The sequence below is a fragment of the Protopterus annectens genome, chromosome 8.part0 (genome assembly GCF_019279795.1).
Source record: "Protopterus annectens isolate FY-2018-M chromosome 8.part0, PAN1.0, whole genome shotgun sequence".
In the NCBI taxonomy this organism is placed as follows: Eukaryota; Metazoa; Chordata; order Ceratodontiformes; family Protopteridae; genus Protopterus; species Protopterus annectens.
In genome coordinates, this window is record NC_056741.1 from 1,324,539,045 (window position 1) to 1,324,562,681 (window position 23,637).

The 23,637-nt window shown below is 40.4% G+C and overlaps 1 protein-coding gene across 2 annotated transcripts in view; it reads right to left on the reverse strand.

Moving 5' to 3' along the window:
* The window catches only part of NLRX1 (NLR family member X1), a 498,840-nt gene extending 475,720 nt beyond the window's left edge, over positions 1–23,120 (reverse strand). Inside the window, exon 1 of one of the 2 annotated variants that reach the window (XM_044080859.1) lies at positions 23,026–23,120. The gene's annotated coding sequence lies outside the window, so the exon portion shown is untranslated. The other variant, XM_044080860.1, reaches the window with a different exon arrangement.
* Positions 23,121–23,637: the final 517 nt, after the last annotated feature.

The window sequence follows — 23,637 nt, forward strand, 5'->3', positions numbered from 1 at the left end:
TGCCATGAAACCATATCCTCACAACTCATTTGTTCTCCAGCATAAGTCCACACTGCTTAGAAGTGCACTGTTTATCATTATTGCCTCGCAGTACTTGGTCAGCAGTTCAGTTCCTGGCTATAACAGCCTTCTGAGCACATCTTCATGTACTTCCATAGTCTCTGATAATTACATACACCTCAAAAACACGATGGGTGAATTTTTCATTCACTTAAAATTACCTGTAGACATCTGTCAAGAGTGTATTTGCGTAATATAAATATATATAAACTCTATTAAAATCTTGGTGTGTGTGTGTGTACACACGCACACCCGCAGACACACACGCAACAAACTGCGATAGACTGGTGTCCTCTCAAGACAGGCTCACTCTCACTCTCTCTCTTCTGTGACCATTAAAAATGAATGAATAAACTTGTATTTTCCTGGTCTACAGGAAACTATATTCTCCTCTCTCTCTCTCTCTCTATTCTGCTCTCCTCAAGTTTGGTGTTTCTTGATAACACTAGCAAAAAAAGTGTTACCCCACCTTGTTACATTACAGCATGTAGCAGGTGCAATACATGAGATAATGCATTAACAAATCTCAGCATAAATATTAAAAAGGATCTTACTTTTGTGTGTGTAATGCACTGGCAGGATTTATTATACAGCAAGCCAAAACTCTGCTACTTAGTGGCATGAGACACCACAGAAGGGGTGTGAGCCCTACCAAATGATAGCACTGAAATGTAGCATGGATTTGAGACTGTATGCTAACTTACTTACTGAATGTCAACATGTTTCTAATTAACTGACTTGTAGAAAAAGTCTGTTTTTGGTTGAAGCAGGGAGCATTTTTAAACAGCTATTTCCAGGGAGGTATACTTTTCATAAACATTAACAAGCAGAGTAAAGTGACTTACGTTTAATGTGTTTGCCATGTTCTTACATTTAGAGCCAAAATGGAATAAAAGTAGCGAATTCCATCTCACCAGTGCTGCCAGATTATATACAGTATTTAGTAAGTGAAACCTGCAGCAGTCACCATTACAAAAGTAGAAGTACTGGTGAAAGATATGGAGCTGTTGTGTGCAGAACACTCCACTGTCGAACAGATGTGGTACATCGGCTGAGTAACATGTGAAATGCATTGTTTAAGTTTTTGAGAAGCATTAGAGAAGCAACTGAATAAATCAGGCTGGGTAACAAGTAGAAAGGTAAGGGGGCATATGCACAACAGATTTAAAAAAAATAATGTGCAAAATATGTATTTTATAAGATTTTCTAAAAGTGTAGCACAGAGATAAAGACGAATTAAGAAGCATTTTCTGTAAATACAACACTGAATGATATACATCCTTATTCTGATTTTTATCCCTTTTTATTCTTTGTTTTTGTTCCTCCCCACCTTTGACCTTGACTGCCTTCTCACCAGACCACTAAAAAACTTTACCCATGTCTGCCAGCAGGCTACTCTGCTTTTTGAGACAATGGGAATAGTGTCAAAGTTGGTGGGTCAATATTCCCAGAAACTTGTATTTTTCTGTATGCAGGTATCTCCTACCTCTGCTGCCTCCTCAGCACAACATAGGTCTATTTATTCTGAGCACTGAATAGGTGCATGCTTCCATAAATCCGAAGTCTGCTAGACTGCATGCACTCCTTTACTGGGCTTGGGCTCCTCATTTCTTTTCCAAGGAGGTTACATTTTTTGGTATTTCCCCAGGCAGCACTCCTGCTCTGAGATTCAATAAAAACACCCACATCTCTAATGACAGTATCTCTGTGCAGCGGGGGTCCCTGTATGTGATGATCAGTGGGAGAGACTTCATTCCCCAAATGTAACCACACCACTTTTTTTTTTTTGCACTGACTCTAAAGACATGGTCAGAACACCAAACGCTGATTCTTCCTAGCCCTTCTGTAGGGGAATCATTACTGGCACCTAGTCCTACAGTCATCCACAAGACTTGCACATCTGTTTTCACATCAAAGAAGTAGATGCCAAAAAGAAAGGCTGCAGCACAGAGCTCTAAAGGATTCCACTAGTGGCTAATCTATCATAAGAGATAGTGTGAACAACGCGCTCTGTATCACCAGAGAGCCAATTAGTAATCCACTGAGTAACACAGGTGTTAAAATTTAAGCTGTAAGTTTATAAACAGTGTATTCATGTGCAATTACATTGAATATCATGCCAAGGTCAAGATAAGCAGCATGGACTGAATGCCCCCCCCCCCCCACACACACACACATTAATGTTAATGGATAGAGCCTGATAAAGCCAACCAAACTGAATGTCTAACTTGAACTGATATGGAGTCTTCTGCAGATACTTCGTCCTCTTGGCTACTATTCTTCAGTCATCTCATCTAAATCAAGAAATTGAAATGGGATTAAGAAACTGACAACATGGGTCTGGAAGTTAGCTGCTTCTGTTACACAGATTTGATTTTTTACACCTACTGCACAGGACTTGTTTATCAAAGAGGGTTTACTTTTCATGGCAATGGTTAATTAATTCACTTGAGGTTATTTTAAATGCTGATACTGTCTCACTAATTATTAGTAAGCATATTACAACAGACAGCACATTGCCAGTTAACCAGACACCTTAAGAATGAATACCTGCTGTTGGCACCGACTTTATTGAAGGATGGGCAGCATATTACAACAGACAGCACATTGCCAGTTAACCAGACACCTTAAGAATGAATACCTGCTGTTGGCACCGACTTTATTGAAGGATGGGCAGGAAACTAGCATGAATGTGGAAAGTTTTCAAGCTCATACGGGCACAGAGACAGTATTTTTAATCTCTCCATGTACTGTGCAAGGAGACAAATGGACTGGCTATAAGTACACAAACACTTCAGGGATTGACTAGCCAAGTTGCTGAACTCTGATGCAAAACATTCGTAAATAATGCAATTGGGTTTATTGAAAGCTAGAAAATGTACTCGCAGCAACAGTTGAAATTACACTTTTTTATTTTATATCGTCAGTTTCGGTCTACACCTGTAAACGTTCAAAAACAGATCTGCAATACATCTGAAAGTTCGTTTTTATTCCAAGTTTAACTGACTATGAATAAGGGAAGTAGGGAGTTAGCAAAAGAAAAGAACATTTTTAGCAGTAATTTGCATCTTAATGGAAGTATGATTACAGTCTAAAAGACTTAATGTTTTCTGCACGATAGTTTGATGCAGTTCATTTTTGAGTTTTGAATTGTTTTAAGGTTTAACGTGTTTAAAAGAATACTGAATATGAGGTCTATGTTTGTTAATATTTTAGATTTTACTGCAAAAGACTTTCCTGGGGTTCAAGAAAAAACCCACCATTCACATTACAAGCTGCAATAAAAAGGTCCCATTTCTGCAATGAGGTATTTTGTGACTCAAAGAGACATTAGCCACAACGAAGAAAGACCTCATTATTAGCTAATTTGCATGTCCCTGAATCGATGTTAACTATCACAAGTGCAGATAAACACTTTCTTGCAGTAAACAGCGGAGATGGCTGCATTGTATGAGCACAAGCACCAACCCACTCAAACATTCCGCCACAAGTGTCACACAAGCCATAGGCATCACACGTAACTAATCACATGTGCACCCCACACAAACAGCACCACATACACACACATGCAGAGACCACGTGCGTGCCACACATGCACAGACCGTGCGCACAACACACACATGCACAGACCACACGCGTGCCACACACACACACGTATGTACGTCTCAATATCAGCTCTGTCTTGATTTCCTGTGCTATGAAGTTGAGAGGTATACCTACTGTCTCTGTCCCTCTCCCTCATATATCACAAACTGTTGCAAACATTGAGTAATGCCACAGATCCTCAATATGTTTTTAAAAAAATCTACTGTACTAAATGACAAGTTAGTGAATCGGAGTCAATGCAGATATTTACTGTGGCAAGGCTAAATGGTTCAAACCTCGCCCTCCTCACTTTGTAGTGGATTTTTTTTTAAACATTTATGTTTTTTGTTCAACACATACATGGTGTCTAGTGGTGGCACAGTGAAGTAATATCCTCTGTGGGAGATGGCAAAGTACAGGGTTGGAATATTTTTTTACTGCCTTTCAGGCACATTGTATCTCTGGTGTCTACTGATTCTCCACAATATATATTTTTATACTTTTTTTTATTAATTGCCTTTACGACATGCTATATAGTGTACCCCTGGTGTCTGCTGCACCCTTTCCCCGATGAACCATGTCTTTCCTGTTCTCCTGTCTAGCATATTCTCCCATCCCCATTATGTTAAAGTGCTGTTAAGGCATAAGTTATCCCTGCTGGCTAGTTGTCCCCCTGACCCACATCTGAAGGGTTATCCCTGGTGGCTAGTGGTTCTCCCAACCCAAAGTTGCAGACTTTGCTTGCAAAACTCTTACTGTGTAAAAGTTTGACAGCCCCCCATCACTCCCATACACACTCACAAACTCAAAACGTACACAGAAATATACACAAACGCACACATCCTGCAACATCTCAATTCAAGAGGACACAGTTTCTAACAGACTGGATTGTCATCCAGGAGGGGCTAGTAACATGTGCAAATGAGAAGTAGTATACAGCCCCCCCCCCCCCCCGCTTCAAATGAAGTACATTCAGGTCCTCAAGTAAATAAGACACCTATATTAGGTAAACTCATAAATAAACTGACATGTTCAATGGCAATGGTAGATGTATGAAGATACTTAGTAACAACCAGTGTATGCTCTAAAACGAACAAAACATTAGAGGCAAAGGATTATTCTTATTCACTGGATGGAGTAGACATTTCCCCAATAATGTTCTCAGATCATGCTACTTTACTAATAAACAATGCACCTGAAGAGGGCTGATTTCACTCATCTAAGCTGGAAATTACTGAACTTACTGTGTGCTTATCTGAATGGCCTGTGGGTTTTGGTAGTGTTAAGCTTGTTTTTCTCCAAGCGTATTTATGCGAGTCTTGACTCATTTCCTCAGGGCTGCCCCATCATTTGACAAAGATGCAGGAAACTGAGTGATGTTGCAAGCTAAGGAAGCCATCCAAGGCTAAGAAAACAAATATAAGTATACTTTTTGCACTGTTTACTCTAAGCCATTGTGGAGGTCTACTGCATTATTTAATTGCTTTTCTGCACTTTTTTTTGAGGATTTCAGCTGTTTGTCTAACTGCTGTAGGGCTGCTTTTCTATGTAAATGTACAGTGGATATAAAAAGTAAACACACCCCTGTTAAAATGCCAGGTTTTTGTGATATAAAATGAGACCACAATAAACCATTTCAAAACTTTTCCCACCTTTAATGTGACCTATAATCTGTACAATTCAACTGAAATACAAATTTGTTAGGGGGAAAAAAATATACAATAAGCTGGATGCATAAGTGTGCACACCATTAAACTAATACTTTGTTGAAGCACCTTTTGATTTAAATTACAGCAGTCAGTCTTCTTGGGTAGGAGTCTATCAGCTTGGCACATCTTGACGGCAATATTTGCCCACTCATCCTTGCAAAAGCACTCCAAATCTGTCAGATTGCAAGGGCATCTCTTTTGCACAGCCCTCTTCAGGTCACCCCACAGTTGTTCTATTGGATTTAGGTCTGAGCTCTGGATGGGCCATTCCAAAACTTTAATTTTCTGCTGGTGAAGCCATTCATTTGTCGATTTGGATCTATGCTTGGGGCCATTGTCGTGTTGAACATTCCTCTTCATCTTCAGCTTTCTGGCAGACGCCCGAAGGTTTTGGGCCAAATGTGACTGGTATTTGAAAACTGTTAATAAATCCCCTTCAATCTGACTAAACCCCATTTCCAGCTGAAGAAAAGCAACCCCAAAGCATGATACTGCCATCACCATGCTTCACTGTGGGGGTGGTGTTCTTTTGGTGATGTGAAGTGTTGTTTTTGTGCCAAACGTACCTTTTGGAATCGTGGCCAAAAACTTCAACCTTGGTCTCATCAGACCATAGCACATTTTCTCACATGCTTTTGAGACTTGATGTATTGTTCTGCAAATTTTAGTTGGGCCTAGATGTTTTTTCTGTATAAGAAAAGGCTTCCATCTTGCAACCCTATCCCATAAGCCCAGACACATGGAGAATGCAGGAGATTGTTGTCATATGCAGTACGCAATCAGTACTTGCCAGAAATTCCTGCAGCTCTTTCAGTGTTGCTGTAGGTCTCTTGGCAGCCTCCCTGACCAGTTTTTGTCTTGTCTTTTCATCAATTTTGGAGGGACGTCCAGTTCTTTGCAACGTCACTGTTGTCCCATATTTTCTCCACTTTTTGATGACTATCTTCACTGCGTTCCATGGTATATCCAATGCTGTGGAAAAAAATTTTGTACCCTTCTCCTGACTGATACCCTTCAACAATGAGATCCCTTTGATGCTTTGTAAGCTCTCTGCAAACCATGACTTTTGCTGTAGCAGGCAACTGATTAAATGTCAGGAAAATCCTACCAGGACAGCTGAACTTTAGTTGGGGTGAATCAGTCTCTCTAATAGATGGCAGGTGTGTACCCAAGAAGATTGAATGCTGTAATTAAATCAAAATGTGCTTCAACAAAGTATTAGTTTAAGGGTGTGCACACTTATGCAACCAGTTTATTGTACTTTTTATTTTTTATATGTTTTCTCCTAACAGACTTGTTTGTTTTTCAATTGAATTGTACAGGTTATAGGTCACATTAAAGGTGGGAAAATATTTGAAATGATTTATTGTGGTCTCATTTTTTATATCACAAAAACTTTTAACAGGGGTGTGTACACTTTTTATATCCACTGTATCTACTTAAACTGTAAAGCTAGTGCCAGGAATATGTTTGTTGTTTCCAGCACTTAGGATCCAAACCAGTCATTTTACATTAAAAGAGTATCAAGTCTGCACTCTTGTGGCAGGAAAAGGGCTGATTTCACTCATCGGAGCTTGGAATTACTGGTAGAGAGTTTATTGTGTGCTTATCTGATTGGCTAGGCAGTGTTAAACTTTTCTCTAAGTGTATTTAAGCCTTGCGTTTGCAAACACAAAAATCGAAATCTCGACATAATTATCTCAGGACTTTACCCCAGTTCTGTGGCACTCACTAGGTGACAAGTCTGTGTGGTAAGCAGCACTTGCACATTCAGATAGGAATTTTTTAAATTAGTATTACTTCATTTTAGCACTCAGGAATGTCACTGATCAGTGAGCAGCTAGTCTGGGCACTGGGTCCAAACTAGCTACTCACTGAGCAGTGAATTTACAGGAAGCAGGCACCCCCACTTTATTCCTTTTATATACATCCCACCACTCATTTATTAGGACTGTCATCCATTGGATAGGCAATTTCCTACCATCTCTGTTTCCAGCTTGGTGGACATAGGCATCTTGTGGCTTTGTAACAATTGCCTCATGTACACTGATGACCATGTAATTCTTAAATAGACAAATACAGCACGTGAGAAATGTATTTATACATTGTCACTGGAGGCCAGACTCTCACATACAGACACTAAATGCAACAAACATGTTGTAAGTGACTCAAAGGTGCTCACAAGTAACCTTCCCCAAGCCTCAAAGGCCTCACAGGTGCAGTCCTTACAAACAAGGCACTTAAGCATACCAGTACAACACAAAGCCACATCTTAGTGTGTCTCAACTACCAAGCCCAAACAGTTCAAAACCTAAAATGCTGGTGCTGATGACTCCACAGTGAGACACATACAGATGTCCCCCTTACAAGGCTGGAAAAAGAGTGTAACTGTTATTTGCATGTCAGAGGCCAGGATCTGGCAGATCATGCAAGCATTCAGGTCACTCACCCTTAAGTACCAGTATGACTATATCACAGTCCATGTAGGAGTGAATGACCCGAGATTTACTGCCCTACACTATATGGAGAGACAACTCTCTGAATGTGTCACAGGCGGGTATAAGCCCAATCTTGAGCAGTTTCCTACCATCTCCAAGGATGCTGCCACAATATAAACAGGAAAATGAACGACTTTAACAACTGGCTCAGCTACTGGTGTCATTCCAAAGCAGTCCAATATTTGTCAGCGTGGGAGGACATGGTCGACAGACCATACTGCTTTGCCACTGATGATCTCCACCTGTCACCTGTAGGATTTTGGACAGTGGCTAAAACATTATCCACCTCCTATTCTGCCTTTTTAGGCATTAATTCCAACACAACATGCTTTGCCAGTGATGATCTCCACCTGTCGGATTTTGGACACTGGCTAAAACATTATCCACCTCCTATTCTGCCTTTTTAGGCATTATCAAACAGACAGAAATTCCAACACAACAAATGATACCCAGGACAAGCTAAAGGTGTTGCTGCTCAACGCCAAGAATCACTCCATGTCCACCTAACTATGGGGAAAATCCATTACCAAATTTCTGCTAGCTACAGACCCCTCTCCATGAACCAGGATACCCACACATTATACCTAAAGCAACTAGAATCATTCGCTATCCACCACAATACCATACCCATGGGTGAATTCAATTATCCCTCCATTAACTAGAAGGCATACACAACCACTAGCATACAGGCCCAAAGAGTCCTCAGCTTGTAAATTGAAAATATTCTGGAGCAGCTGGTCTGCACTCCCACCAGGGAACAAATATCCTAGATCTGATACACACTAATAAGGGAGAGCACTGCTACCCCCCCCCCCACACACACATAATGTGTAATGTCTTCATGGTAAGATCAGGCGCACCTGAGGAGGATAGGTCACAAAGGGGCTTCCCTGGAACTTAAAAGGTAAAACTGGACCCCCCCCCCCAACCAAACCCGAGAACAAAACTTTTCTAAGGCAAACTACCCCCTTATTGAGCGATGGTATAGCTAGACTCCAAGCTCCCCCAAATCCAGAAAACATTGTAGCTTATGCAAAGCAGTACACTAAAGCCTTGTGTGACCACAAAAACACACCCAGGTGTATGTAGTTCTAGCCGCTAATTTAGCCTATTTATTATATTTAGTTATCGACCTGCAGCATGCACAATAGCAGCCTACTGCAGGCCGTAGCCATCCATCCCTCCCTCCCCGACTTTACAGTTTTTTTTCCCTTGGTGGCTTTTGCTCAATAAATTACTTTATTACTTCATTTCTCCACTAAGTGGTAGCACGTACCCACTATACATATCCATACCCCATACCTTAGCCCTGTCCAATAACTTAACATCCCTTGCTGCTGCATTTTATTCTTGTTGGTTTTCTTCTTTTTCCTGAACATGTTCTTCTCTCGTTCCCCCTTGCCCTATGTTACTGCGAACCACCCCAGGGATATATTCACTGCGCTCCTGGGCTCTCCCTTATAGCTGCAGAAATCACTTACCAAGCTGTCTGGCTGTAGCGCCCTCCCATTCACAAGAGTCCAAGCCACTGATTTTTTGTGGGCTTCACTCCTTCTCAGCTCTACCCACTCCGTTCATCCTTTGGGCTAACTCTGCTCCACTACCCTGCCCCCATTTCCCACCCGCCCTCACTACCTGCACATTTATTGCTCCCCAATCCCCTCCCCACCCCCTTCCAATCACACGTAACCAACAGTTCACCACACACACTTCCTACCTCAGTAACTCCACTACAATGCCCTCCATCCCATCACTCCCTATATACCATCTGCCCTACTAATCTCTCTCACCTGTCTTACCTATCTTACACAGCTCCCAAACCCTAACCCACACCATACCTCTCACAGTCCACTGCCTCAAGCCACCAAACTCCCACCCCATTCTACAAACTCATTTCACATGAACTCTCTTCCTCCAACCCAACCTATCTATTCAAATACAGACTTGCTCACCACCCCACCCTCCCTGTACCAAATTCTCAAATGTCATACCAGAAAATCACCTCTATTGCACAACCCTAACTTCCTGTCCCCAATACACTACCTCACACAACTCCTCCGCCACACGTCTCTATCTCTCCACCAACATCCACCCTAACCCTGGGCCCACCTCCAGCATTAAACTCACCAACATTACCAATCAACCCCAAAAACCTAAGTCCATTCGCCTCATTACACTTAATGCACAAAGCCTTAGAAACAAAATCCCTAACCTCCATGCCTGGCTCTCCCATAACCACCCCACCATAACCATAATTTCTGAAACCTGGCTTAAATCTTTCATAAAAGATAACGAAATCCTACCACCATGCTACCAACTCATTCGCAATGACAGAACTCACAAAAAAGGAGGTGAAGTAGCTACCATCTACCCTTCCTCACATATCATGATATCCTACACCAATCACATCCCAACCTTTGCCAATGCTGAAATTACAATAGGTCTATTAAAAATAAACAACCACAAGTCCATATGCACTGGTGCCCTCTATATTCCCCTAGGCAATAACATCAAAACACCTGGAGGAAAACCAGGAGAGGATGTCTTCAACATCAAAAATGAAATTATATCATCAGTGATACAAACATTAACTGGGCCTCTATAAACTCTGAAGCCCCTACCCACACAATTAACCCAACTCCCAACTTATAAACTCTCCAAACAGACCAAATAAAGATGGTACCTCCAGAACCATCACCAATTGGATCCTAACAACTCACCCAGACCTTATCTCCAATGCCGGAATACTACCAGACCCTCTCAGTGAACACCTACCAACCTTCACGGACCAACTCCCCTCTCCTCTACAAAAACAGCACCATTACACTCAAACCCGCAACCTCTCCTTTTTCAACCCTCAAACTTTTGCAGAATGTCTAAAGAATATTGACTGGATCCCCTCTAAAAACACTTCCACTAGATGATGCCATATCCTATTTCAACCGGTCATTCCTAACCCTTCTTAACCAGCAAGCCCCCCCTTCAAACCAAAACCAATCCTAGTCCCTGGTTAACAAAATAAACTAAACCAGCTAAGCACCAAAGAGACAAAAAATGGAAGCAATATCAAAAACATTAAATTCTAGGAGGGAGGTAGGGGTTTTAGCAACTTCGAAATTCCACAAAAAATAGTTACAAAAGACAGCAAAGCCTACTACTGCAAACTCCAATCCATGCATCCATGCACTCATGAAATCCTAAAAAATTCTGGGACTCCATCTCTTCCATTCTTCACCCCGGTAATAAAGAAAACCCCTGTCCAAATCCCAACCATACCGACCTCAAAACAGCCACCCAATTCAACTTTCTTTGTGGTTTGTATTGCAAAACTATCTACCTCTTTCCATCACACTCACCTCCAGCCCCTCCTTCCCTGCACCCCCCCAATCACGTACCTCCCTCCTCACCCTTCAGCCTAACTCCCATCCCCACAAGCACAATCAAAAGACTTCTCAAACTCAAACCCTGTCGCAGTGCACCTGACAATCTTCCATCAACCTTCCGCAAAGAATCAGCAGACAACATAGCCTATCCCATCTCAAATTCTTATCAACAGATCCATAGAAGAATCCTACGTCCCATCTATCTGGCGCCATGCTTACATCATCCCTCTTCACAAAGGTGGCATAAACACAGACACTACCAACTTCAGACCCATTGCTATCATTTCTAAAATACTAGAAAAAAATATCCAAGCACAACTCATGCCATACTTAACCCTAAACAACCTCCTCTCCCGACTCAACATGGCTTCTGCCCTGGCCACAATACCATGACCACCCTCCTCTCCTTTTTTGAGAGCATCAACCTAGAATACAGCTCTGGCAAATTCATATCTACACTGTTTTTAGATCTCTCAAAGGCCTTTGACACCATCTCTCACACCCTACTCTTAGCCCAACTCTCCACCCTACATCTCTCTCTCACCTCCATTGCCTGGTTTTTCAGCTACCTGTCCGACTGCCAACAGGCTGCCAGTGGAAAACCTCAACCTCTTCCTTCCTTCCCACACTCACCAGCATACCCCAAGGTTCTGTTCTTGGTCCTCTTCTCTAACATATTAGTCAACAACTTCCGCCACTCCATCCCCAAATCCTCACTCATCCAATACGCAGATGACTCTACTATAATCTGCTCAACCTTCTCACCCACCGATCTCCTATCAAAAACCCAATTAGCCTTCTTCAAAACAGAAACCTGGATGCAATCCAACCATCTGGCCCTAAACGCAAATAAAACTAAGCTAATGATTTTTACTCCTACCAGGAACTCCAATATCAACAAAACCTTATTCACCATTCATAGCCAGAATAACACCCCCCTGGAAATTGTCCCCAGTACCAACCTTCTAAGCATCATCATTGAGGAAGACCTAAAATTTGACACCCGTATTCACTCCGCAATCATGAAAACCCATAAAAAAAAAATCTGTCTCCTCTACAGACACAACCGCTACCTCAGCCCCTCAACCCGACAAACTCTTGCATCCACCTCCCTTCTACCCTCTCATGTATGGCACTCCCCTGTACACCAATCTCCAGCTTGGTCTACGATCAAAATTTGAATCCTGTTACCAAAAATTCTGCAAATTTGCAATCAGTTCTAAAAATTCATCCCACCACTGTCACTCCCTCCACACCCTCAAAAGGCTCGACCTTTCCCAACTATCTGAGATATCTACAACTTACCACTGCCCACAAGCTCATCTTCAAACCCACTGCCTCTCTCACTTCATCCTTAAAAACCCTACATACCTAACCACTCACTCAGATCCAGAAATCACAATCTCCTACAAGTCCACAAACCATCTCGTCCTCCCTGCAAACTACTATTATCCTGCTCCATAGCTAAACAGTGGAACTCTCAGCCCCCCTCCTACGCAACCTAACAATAACAATTTTCGAGTCTCACCTATTCTCTCATCTATCTTCCAAATGGGAATAGCCATGTCATGCTCCAAATTAAACTCCCCTCTAACCCCCTCTCCTGCTACTCTCCACTATAATCAACGGGTCTATATTACTAGACCGAAAGATCACAACAGCGAATGTATGTACATCGACACATTTATGTCGATTTACATACAGAGCGAAACACCTAAACGGCAAAAACCGGAACACCGAACGTGTTTCGTAGCCAGCAGCACAATGGTGGGGATAAGGAAATGTATCCTTTTCCCCACTGTAGTGCGGTCTCTGAGTTGGTATATTTAAGTAGGGGGGTGTGGGGGGCTTGCTCTCCTGCAAAAGCTAATTAATTTAATATTTTAGTTTATATTTTACCTACCTGTGTGGCGCATTATGATGATGAAACACGTTTGGCCTTCTGCTTTTCGCCATTTAGGTGTTTCACTTAGTATGTACATCGACGTACATGTGTCGATGTACATACATTCGCTGTTGTGATCTTTCGGTCTAGTAATATAGACCCATAATCAACACCAATTCAATACTTACACCATGGCCTGAGATGATATTTCCCATATCATCATAAACAAGTTACACTAAAACCTATTTTAAAAAAATAAACAAAGGAAAATTAGAAAAAAAATGAGAGGAAGATATGTACATACTTCCTTACCCCTCTTATCACTGTTTCTGTATCTTTAAGAACTGGGTGTTCACCTTCATCAATTAATGCCTGTGTCATGTGCTTTTATTATAAATGTTGGTTTGAACTTCTATTTTTGTGTAACTGAGGAAGGATGTTTTTGATATCCGAAAGCTTTGTCGTTTTTAATAAATTTGACGGTGTGGAGAGACTATTTACTTTTTTGAACTGTTGTTCATTACCAGCATTATCCAAAGTACTATTGCACTGCTGCCAATACCACTGCAGGTAATTTTACACTGTTGATCGTTAATAATAAGTTGATTTGGTTTCGGTCTGTTATCTCAGTTAATAATTGCACCTTCTATTCATTGGAGTAGTTACATTACTGATCGTCATTTCTTGCTGTACAGTTACACCATTTATGGCTACTACTGTACAAAAGAACACTAGAGATCATTGGATTACACTAGCTGATATACTTTGGCTGTTTGTGTTGACTACCTTACAATTTTAACTTTTTCTCCCCACTGTTTTCCGACTAATAAATCCTGTCTTGGGCATCCTGGTTCCTTGTGAATCAGGATAACAGTTGACTGAGAGGGGCCATTATTTAGTTGTTCAATTTCTTACCTTTTTGGCAGCCCTGTCCTCACTGTGCATGCCCAAGTAACGTGCACAGGTCTCAGGATGCAATATGCATCAGCGAGGGGAATGTCACTCCTCAGAACAGCCCTGCCTCACTTTGTTTCTCCATTCTCTGCCAGAGGTTTAACCCTGGGAATGTACACCCCAGGCCTGCACTTCCTTCCCTCACTAACGACAGGCCAGCAAAGCCACATCACTTCTTTCCCTCACCATGCCAGCTTTAGAGGCATCTGACTTGCAGGTCAAACTCAGGTTGCCTGGGTCACAGTGAGACCTTTATTACTCTATGCCAGCTGAACTGGCACGAACTGTTACTGCACTATGAACTATTTGTTTATTCCAGCAAATTTCTAGGTTTATAAGAGCAATAAAATATATCCCTATGTTCAGACTTTTGTTCTTCCCATTATGTTGGACTTTGCCTAGGTTTCTTGCATTAACAGGGTATAATGGTATGGAAAAACAAAACAGAACAGAGGTTCCTCTTTTCTTCATTACTTCTTCTGAACATCACAGATGCATTGTGCAAGGGTGGGAACATAAGTCCCATACGCATGCGTGGTACATCAGCAAATATGGAAGAATACAGAGGAACACTACAGTGCTGTTACACAGACAAAAATTAAGCACAGTGTGAAACAAGATAAAGAAAAATTATATAATGATATTGAGCATAGGAAAACATTTTACAGATACGCAAGATGTGGAAGGAGTAAAGACATACATACTGATAAACTGTGTGCAGATTCTAAAATTTATTCTTAGAGAACAGATTAAAGATGCATCTACTGCAAAATCATATGTAAAACACTTTGGCTCTCCACAAAAAAGGTGATAAGTTGTCCTAGTGACATCCAAGTAAAGTTGTCCTAGTGACATCCAGGTAAAATCAGATACTGAAATCAAATTAGATTATACTGAAAACCAATTCAGTTGTATCCATTATTTATTAGCTCATATAAATATGGGAAGATTCCTCAAGATTGGAGACATGTACTTACTAAACCTGTCTTTAAGAAAAATGGGAGTAGGACAAACCCAGAGTCATACAGACCCTCAAGCCTACTTTCATGTTGCAAAAAAAAATATATATAAAAAAAAACAATACAGAAGGTAATATTGGACAAGTTATAGACAGAATTGAAAGTTTTGGACTTCCATGTATCAGTGTGCATATGCTGAAAAAAGATATATTACCACCTGTAACATGATGTTCTTTATCAAAATAATAACTATGAATGAAAAATTGTGCTGTGATATAATTTATAAAGATTTCAGCATTTGACAAGGTAATAAGAAAAACACTGATCAATAAATTAGAACTAGGTATGGATATACTCTTGATAAGATGGATAGCTGCACGGCTTACAAATAGGACATGGCAAGTACCATACAGCAACTAGACAGGTAAAATTATTGGTTACAGAAAGGGTGTCCCACAGGGCTCTGTCTTAGGCCCATACTTATTTAGATTGCATCTTTCAGACCTATCTTTTTTATCTGAGGTGTTCTAAGGTCTGTATGCAGATGACATAAAACCAAGTAACTTAATTACATGTGTTACAGACAGGGCATGTCTGCAAAAGAAGTTGACTAAATTGACCACTTGGGCACAGGAAAAGAATATGCTGATAAATATATCAAAAACTAAGCAAATGAGATTTATAAAGTCTAGAAAATCAGAAATGATAAAGTCATTGTTTGTTAATTACATTACACCCAAACTTTAGTATAGAATAACAATATGGAAAAATAATAAGAAAACAAGCATGAGTAAACTGAAAAAAAGAGTTCAGAGGAAATCTACCAAGGGCATCCATGGATTTGAAAATTTGTTATAAAAGACTAAAATATCTGAACTTGTACAACGTTTCATACAGACATTTAAGAGGATTTTATTCAGGTATACAAGGTATTTACAGACAACTACCTCTGGAAATGATTGGGGTCATCAAAAAGTAGTAGTAGAGAATCATCAGACACCTTATGTAGAAGAGTCTATAGAAATGAGAAGTGTACTAACTGTTCCATGCATCAGCTGCTCTCTGTGAAAACCAGACTACCAAATCACATTAAAGCAAGCATTAGTCTAGATATTTTTAAGAACGGCCTGGACATTTTTATGGGAACAACTGTCTGGGTGCACTGGCATGCCAGAAAGGCATTAATGTCCATGTCTGAAATATTTGTATGTATGTATTATTATTAAAAAAGTAAGCCATTTCTTTCTTAAATAATGTCATTGTATAATAGCAATAACCCACTCCTGGATGTGGGTATAGGTTCATAGGACGATACTCCGCTATTGGCCCAGAGGCCTTTATAAGTCTAGCCAAGAATTTCACCCATGGTCTCACAAAGTCAGCACCTGTTTTCCCTGTCTAGCAGGGATACAGGTGGGATCCCATCATAGGATTTACTCACAACTGGCTTCATTTCATTATTCAGGCTTCATCCACGTGATCAAATCACAGCAACCATAAGTAAAGCCTAGGATACTCATACCCACTCGAGGGTTATTGTTAAAATAACCACCAAAATCAAAATAACTACAAATTGTTCTTTATATCTAGAAATTAACAACTAATACCCAGTAATGTTAGTAGCTAGTCCACAATACTACTGCCTATTCTGACCCTGCCCCAAAAGGAGTAGCTAATAAATTTAGTACAAATTTTATTCCACCCACAGACATAACTATTTCCCACTTTTTACAGTCCCAACCATCCCTTATAAATTACAAAAGAAAAAATTCTCTCAGTCCTGTTAAAAGCTACCACCAACTCATTCATGAGCCCGGATATCAAGTTGCCTGACTATTAGTAGCAAATATGGCATATCCAAACACCTACTTAACATCTTTAATTCAACACTTTTCACTTGGTTCCATTCCTGAAACTTGGAAAACAGCAACTGTAATGCCATCACATAACGGCAGCCCAAACACTGACCCTGACAATGAAAAAGCAATTAGTGTCACTAACCTCATACGCACATATTATTTCAGACATTATTAATCTGGGAATTAAATATCTCTTTAACCCTGGACCCTCATCAATTCAACTTTATCAAAGCAGGTCCTGCCTCTTCAACCTCATTAATTTCCTTGATAAAAAGTCAAAGTAGTGAACAGTGATTATGCAACATGGTCAAGGCCTTTGACCCTATTCCCCATAAGTACATTATTGCCAGGTTTGTACACCTGAATACGAATCCACATGTTGTGTGGTGCACAGCTAATTGGCTCTCCAACATAACCCATGCAGTTAGAGATGCAGGTGTCAGTTCTGAAAATAAAGAATTTATCAGTGGCGTACCATAGGATTCAGTTTTAGGCCTTCACCTTCTTGGCATCTATTTCATAATCCTTCAAGCTAACACGCCTGGCCTACGTTTATTTAAATCTACAAACAGTAAATTGGGCATTCTTATTTGCTTCTCCACCGGCTCACAGGTTAAACTATGCTGATACAAGGGCAAAGGTCTTAACTAAATGTGAAAAAAACATTCTAGTAAACAAAAATGTCTATATCATACCATGCAGGTGACATGACCCCCGATCTGACATTATCATAAGGGCTACAGGCATTCTTTCTAATATTTCATTATCTTTGGGCCATTCTGTCTAAAGACTACCTTGGAAATACTTTAATCTGACTTATCTAATTTCCAGTGGTTATCCCCTCAAATTTCAAAGAATATTTAATTTCCCTTTACTCATCTTTTATCAGACTTATTACTGAATATAATACACCATTTGGCATGTCATTTGTCTAAAAATAACCACTCAAATTTAGTAATCTCAGACAGTCCTTAAAAAAAAAAAAGTCAATCCTCAAGACCTTCAGCTATCCAGACAAACTACAAGCCCTTCTACTGTATTCAGTCCCTTATATACTCATCTGTAGTGATCTGCATCTAGCCTTCAGAGACACTAAAGCTCTGCCCCTAACCTGCTATTCCTTCAGGAAACAATTCCTGAAATACCCAGTTAAAGGACCTAAACCTTAATAAGCAGATAAGACAAAACATGTTGGCATGATACAGTTATATGCCAGAGTATCTCCCACATTTGGGACAAATATCCAGTTTGTCAAACACAGTACTCCGCACTTAATTTAAACTTAGATAACTGGATGGGTAGCCAAAATTCCCCCTTCCCAACTTCATATTATGCTGCCCTCATTGAGACTGGAGGGATCATATGAAAAATGGTTTAATTGCTAGACTTAGATCTGTAGGTCGACAGCCTATAACGTATTATAAATAGAATTCTGCCTAGACAGGAATACTGATGACAAGGAAGGGTACAGGACCCTAACGAAAACAGGATTTCTAGAGAAGAACAGCATGCATCACGCAACTTCTGATCGAAACAATTTGGGAAGTGCATAACTATAACACCTCCTGAAGGACGTGTGCTCCAGAAAGTCTGGGCTCAAACACAGAGCACTAGATATTTTTCTGTGGATGTTAAATGCTCCAGAAGTTGGTATCAGAAGCACTGAAATTAAGTACTATCTAAAGATGTCAGTATTCCATCGAATTTAACAAAGTCCAGGAGAAGTAATATTTTCAGTATGACACAGATAAATAGCCAATGACAGATGCATACAGGAAAACCAAGAATTTATTTATTTATTTAGCCTTTTTTGACCAGGTTACTCCCTCTAGACTAGCAGCCTCTTTTCAGGGAAGACCCAAAATGGTATTCATACTACTAGGGGAAATTTGGCCAGGGCAGGGGCGAACTTCCCTCATTGTTTTCGATGGATATAAACAAATTTGAAGATTACATTAACACTAGCAAGAACAGTCAACTGAAAGTCATTTTATCCAAGCTGATGAATGATTTTGCATAATTATCATTTTACATTGTAATAACAGTCTACAATCTTGTTCGCAATCTGTGATGACACAGGAAACTGCTGCATCTTGCTCTGTCCCACTACATAATTACCACTATCTTCTTATGCTATTTTTGTACTAAAGACAGGCTGTGTAACTCAGCATTAAGGATTCTGAAGACAAAGCACATTCTGCCTACTGTTTACCTGCAGATATACAAAGCCAATAATGTTCGCAGGCTTTCTGCAGTAAAATAATGTAGCCATTGAAAAAGGATGTCAGACAGTGGACAGCAATGGAATAACCGAAAAAAAAATTATAAAAACAACAACATGACTGTTCACCAAAATGGGCTAAAACATGCAGTGTTAAGAAAAACTGCGTAGCCTTAGTAAAAATGGTTACTCAATGCTGGATTGCATTTATCCTAGGAAAGTAAAGCCTTTTAAGAAACAATATGACAAGATGCTCCCCTTGGAAGGCCACTAACTTCCACACACGTTTGTAACCAAGGTGGGCAGTGGCACTTGTATTCTCTTATTTCTTCGAAATCTGATACAACCTGTACTATAATTCCTAAACGTGCAGCAACATTATATTTTTTTGTATCTGATGTTTTCTTGTACTTCTGTATCAGATGTAATTTCTAATGGGTCTATGTTTAGCCATAGAATGACATTTTCACTGAATGGCTAAACAGTGAACCCTATGCATCAAGCGTTCATTCAACGAATGTTCACTCTTTTGACAGGGAAAGTTAACTAGTTGGCCAACACTTCCCCATCTTACACACCGTAGTATTTCAAACCTACCCCAAAGGAGGGCTTCACCTTCCACACCACCCCTAACAATATATACCAACTCCGAGACCACACTGCAGTGGGGAAAAGGGCAGACGTGGAAGTGTTGGCCAACTAGTTACTTTCCCGTTCACTGAAATAAACATTCACTAAATGAACGTTCGATGGATAGGGTTCAATATTTAGTCATTCGAGGCAAATTTCATTCAGTGGCTAAGCATAGACTCATTTCTAGTACTGATATCATTTTCTTGGGTTCCTATCGCATGATCGAAAATTGTAAACGGCGAACGCATATTGAGTGAACCAGATTGGTCGAAACGTCGTGAGTGTAACACGGAAATCGCCGTAAGGAATATGTTCCTTTTACTTCAATGCAGTGCCATCTCGGAGTAGGAATATTTAAGTAGAGGGGGTGTGGGGGATGCAGGGGGACTTGACCCCCCTGCCAACAGCGTTTAGGTAAGTATAGTTTTTTTATTTATTTATTATATTTTCGAAATTTCAAACATCGCTCATATGGTGTCCAATGTTTGAAACTCAAAAATATAATAGAAACCCCATTTTCTTGCACTGTTCTACTGCCAAAGTCATGTTCTTTGTGCATTCAGGCCCTTCTAATGTCTGAAAGGGATCAGTGAACCAGCTAACACGACACAGTTACTAAATAAATACTTGCAACAGATAAACCATCCACCTCTCCAAAAGTGGATGTTTAAGATTTAGTCTTAAGGATATATTTATTATATGTGCTTATTTTTGCCACTTACTGTGTGTGTTTATTTTTGCCATTTGTCTCGGAAGTCCAATTTCAGTGACTGGCATTTTTTCTTGCACATATTTTATACAAACCTAGCCATCACAAAATTATGTCTTTCTTACGGTTGTCTTAACTGTTTGTACCATTTGGTCTAACCCCCCCCATCATTCTGGCTACTTTTAAATATTATTATTTGAAGTACATGCAACATGCATTCTTCTGTCTTGTATTATACAGCAGTGAAAACAATTCAGCACCACAGCTTACTTAATTGCAGACAGAGTGTTAGAATTAGGGTTAGTGTTACTCCACACTTTTGCTCATTTTGCCCTGCTGCCTCCCGATCATCAATCTCACTCCTGGCCAATAGGCCCATTTCACCTCCATCACCATGGCAGCAATTATCAGGGTGGTTTGAGTTTGTTTTGCACTCAGGTCCTGAACCCAAATGCAAATGCACACATCCCATACCACTCTACCAAGGAAACATAGACAAACAAAGAGCCTGTATGTGCAAACCGAAGAGAGGCAAGCCAGCAAAGCATGGTACTCCTCTCTTCTCCATTCTAGCACCAACAGATGCCCAAGCCACTATTCTATACTTTACATGAGGGCTCTAGCCCTCCATCTGTGCCAAAGGAGCTAGAAACAAAGTCAGGGATTTAGCTTTAGGATCAGGGCTACTGTTACAGTTTTAGGATTAGACCAAAGTGTTTTAAAGTTAAGGTTACTGGTTACTGTTTTAGGGGAACTTTGCTAGTTAGATTACATTTCCTAGGCACAGCATAACACTGAACACTGAAATACACCACCTTTTAGTTTATGGTGGGCAGATATAACTGCAATTGGGCACATTTTAGATAGCACTGCCATCTAGTTACAACTATGCCTGCCAGATCTAAATCAGTATCATTATGATACTTACCTCGATTACCAGTCACCATCCATAAATATCACAAAAGTACCAGGCTGCTAATAAACACTTAACTAAGTTAATTTTGATAGAGGTATAAGACAATTTCACTTCAGATTTTTTTTCAGGGTGGGCATCTTCAGAACTCCTAAGGGATTTTCAAAAACTGCCTGATGCCCTTTATTTCAATGCTCTATTCAAATGTTTATACTACGCTAATGACCATCATGGCCTTTGCAAGCCTAGCCGTACAACCCAAACAAGTTTTGCTCTAGAGTTCCTTGGACTCCTATATGGTGGGGTACTTTAGTGAGGAAGTAGCCAAGTGTTATGTGCATTTATGTATGTGTGTGTGTGTGTGGGGGTATGTCAGTTGGGGATTACTTGCTTGTCAACCTCTGTCCATTGGGGACATGGGGGCCAAACCAAAAGTGAACTTGCCAGACAAAGTAGGTCTCAGGTCTTTCACGGCCACATGGACTACACTGAATCATGTTGGTAAATGTGGTACACTGACTTGACTGCATGCATGGCATTGCGGATCCTAGCTCCAGATTGGGAACTAACTGTTATCTTCTCCTTGTCCATCCTGGTCAGTGTGTCATACATTAAAATCACCTATCACTGCAGTACTAAGTAAATGATTTGTTTGCCTTATGAGCATTGCTCTACAGGGATCATATGGTCTAGGCTAAGGTGTGATGTTAACTGTTGTTTTTCATGTGTGCTTTACTAATCGCTAAAGGCAAGTATTGCCGTTTGACGGCTTGGGAGGTCTTTGCGGTGTAGGAATGTTTCTTTTAAGTGCCTCAGCAGAAGAACGTCTATGCGAGTGGTATGTGTGAAGGATGTTCTTGACACTCTATTGCTGTCTGTACTTTCAACTCCTATTGTGTATCTGCAGCACTAGAAAGTTCTGATGGGCCAAGTTCAAGGCCAACATGACAGCACTGAGTGTAATGCATGAAATGTACAGCTGCGAAATAATATTTTTAACATACTGGAACCTGAGCCTATGTTGTTAAATTCTTACTTTCCGCTGACTACAAAACTTCTTACCCTGCCCACCTATAAGTAAAGTGGTTGTCAAGGGCAAATACTTCATAGTGCAAGACTAAAGAATAAACTCTAACTTGTGCTAAGTCAGTACCGATGTGCCCGTACCAACTACGTGCTTTTCCTTCAGTTACATAAAATCAGCCTTAATGTGTGTGAACAGCAGCACAACACTGATGTTTCAGCTATTAGTCGTTAAGGCAAACACTTCTGCAATACCTTAAACTTCCCAGTGTGTTTTCACATACTGCATTAAGTTTTGCAACCCTAAGAAACGCATTAATAGTTTTGCAACCCAAAGAAGCTACAGAAACAACACAAACTATCTCCTACGAAAGTAACAAACACAATTCTGTCAATACAACGGTGGTGTTCCACCTGCATATGACATCACTACTTACTCAGCTGCAAGCAATGAAATTACTCGTGCAAATAAATACATAAGCATGTTGTGATTTTTTCACAACATACGAGACCTTCCATCCTCTTAAAATACTTTTTTTTCTCAGGAGTACCCACGAATTGTCCATTGAGCAAGGAATTGTCTTTATAGCCCCACAAAAAAACAAAGAAAAAAAAAGAATTTAAAACCGTTTACCCGACAGCCACCAACTCTTCCGTGACCTTTCGTGATGACAGTAAACACATAAAACGATAACTTTGTCTATAGGACGGCCTTCCAGACTGCACGTCAGGGGCGGTGCAGTTTTTTCAGCTTCAACGTCTCTCTTTCATAAACCCCACCCAAAGAAGACTAGGACCGGCCCACGCTTAGCGCAGTGTTTCAATGAAAGACTGGCGACTTCGTAGCTGTAGGTGTCTGCAATGCGCGTGCATGCGTGTAACTGGGCCACTCTTCTTTTGTAGCGCTAAATTATGCCTCTCAACTGTACGGATTTTCGACTCATATTTTTGATCCGTTTCCCATAAAATTGTGGTTTTCTAGCAAATCCTTGAGGACTGAAGTCAGAAAATAATAGCAGACATTTGGGTTTCAGACTTCGTGTCCTTCGGAAAAATCATGCTAATGCAAAATCTGCTATTCTATCAACTTTCTAATTTGTAAGCACACTATTTAATTTAAAAAGTGCCCATATTTTTGGGCCTTTGGGCCCTCCCCATTGTTTGTGACTTTGTCCAGATTTCTTGCTCTAAGAGGTTGAGCAGTATGGCTGTAATAAGAATCGCTGTATCATACTTCTCAAACTCT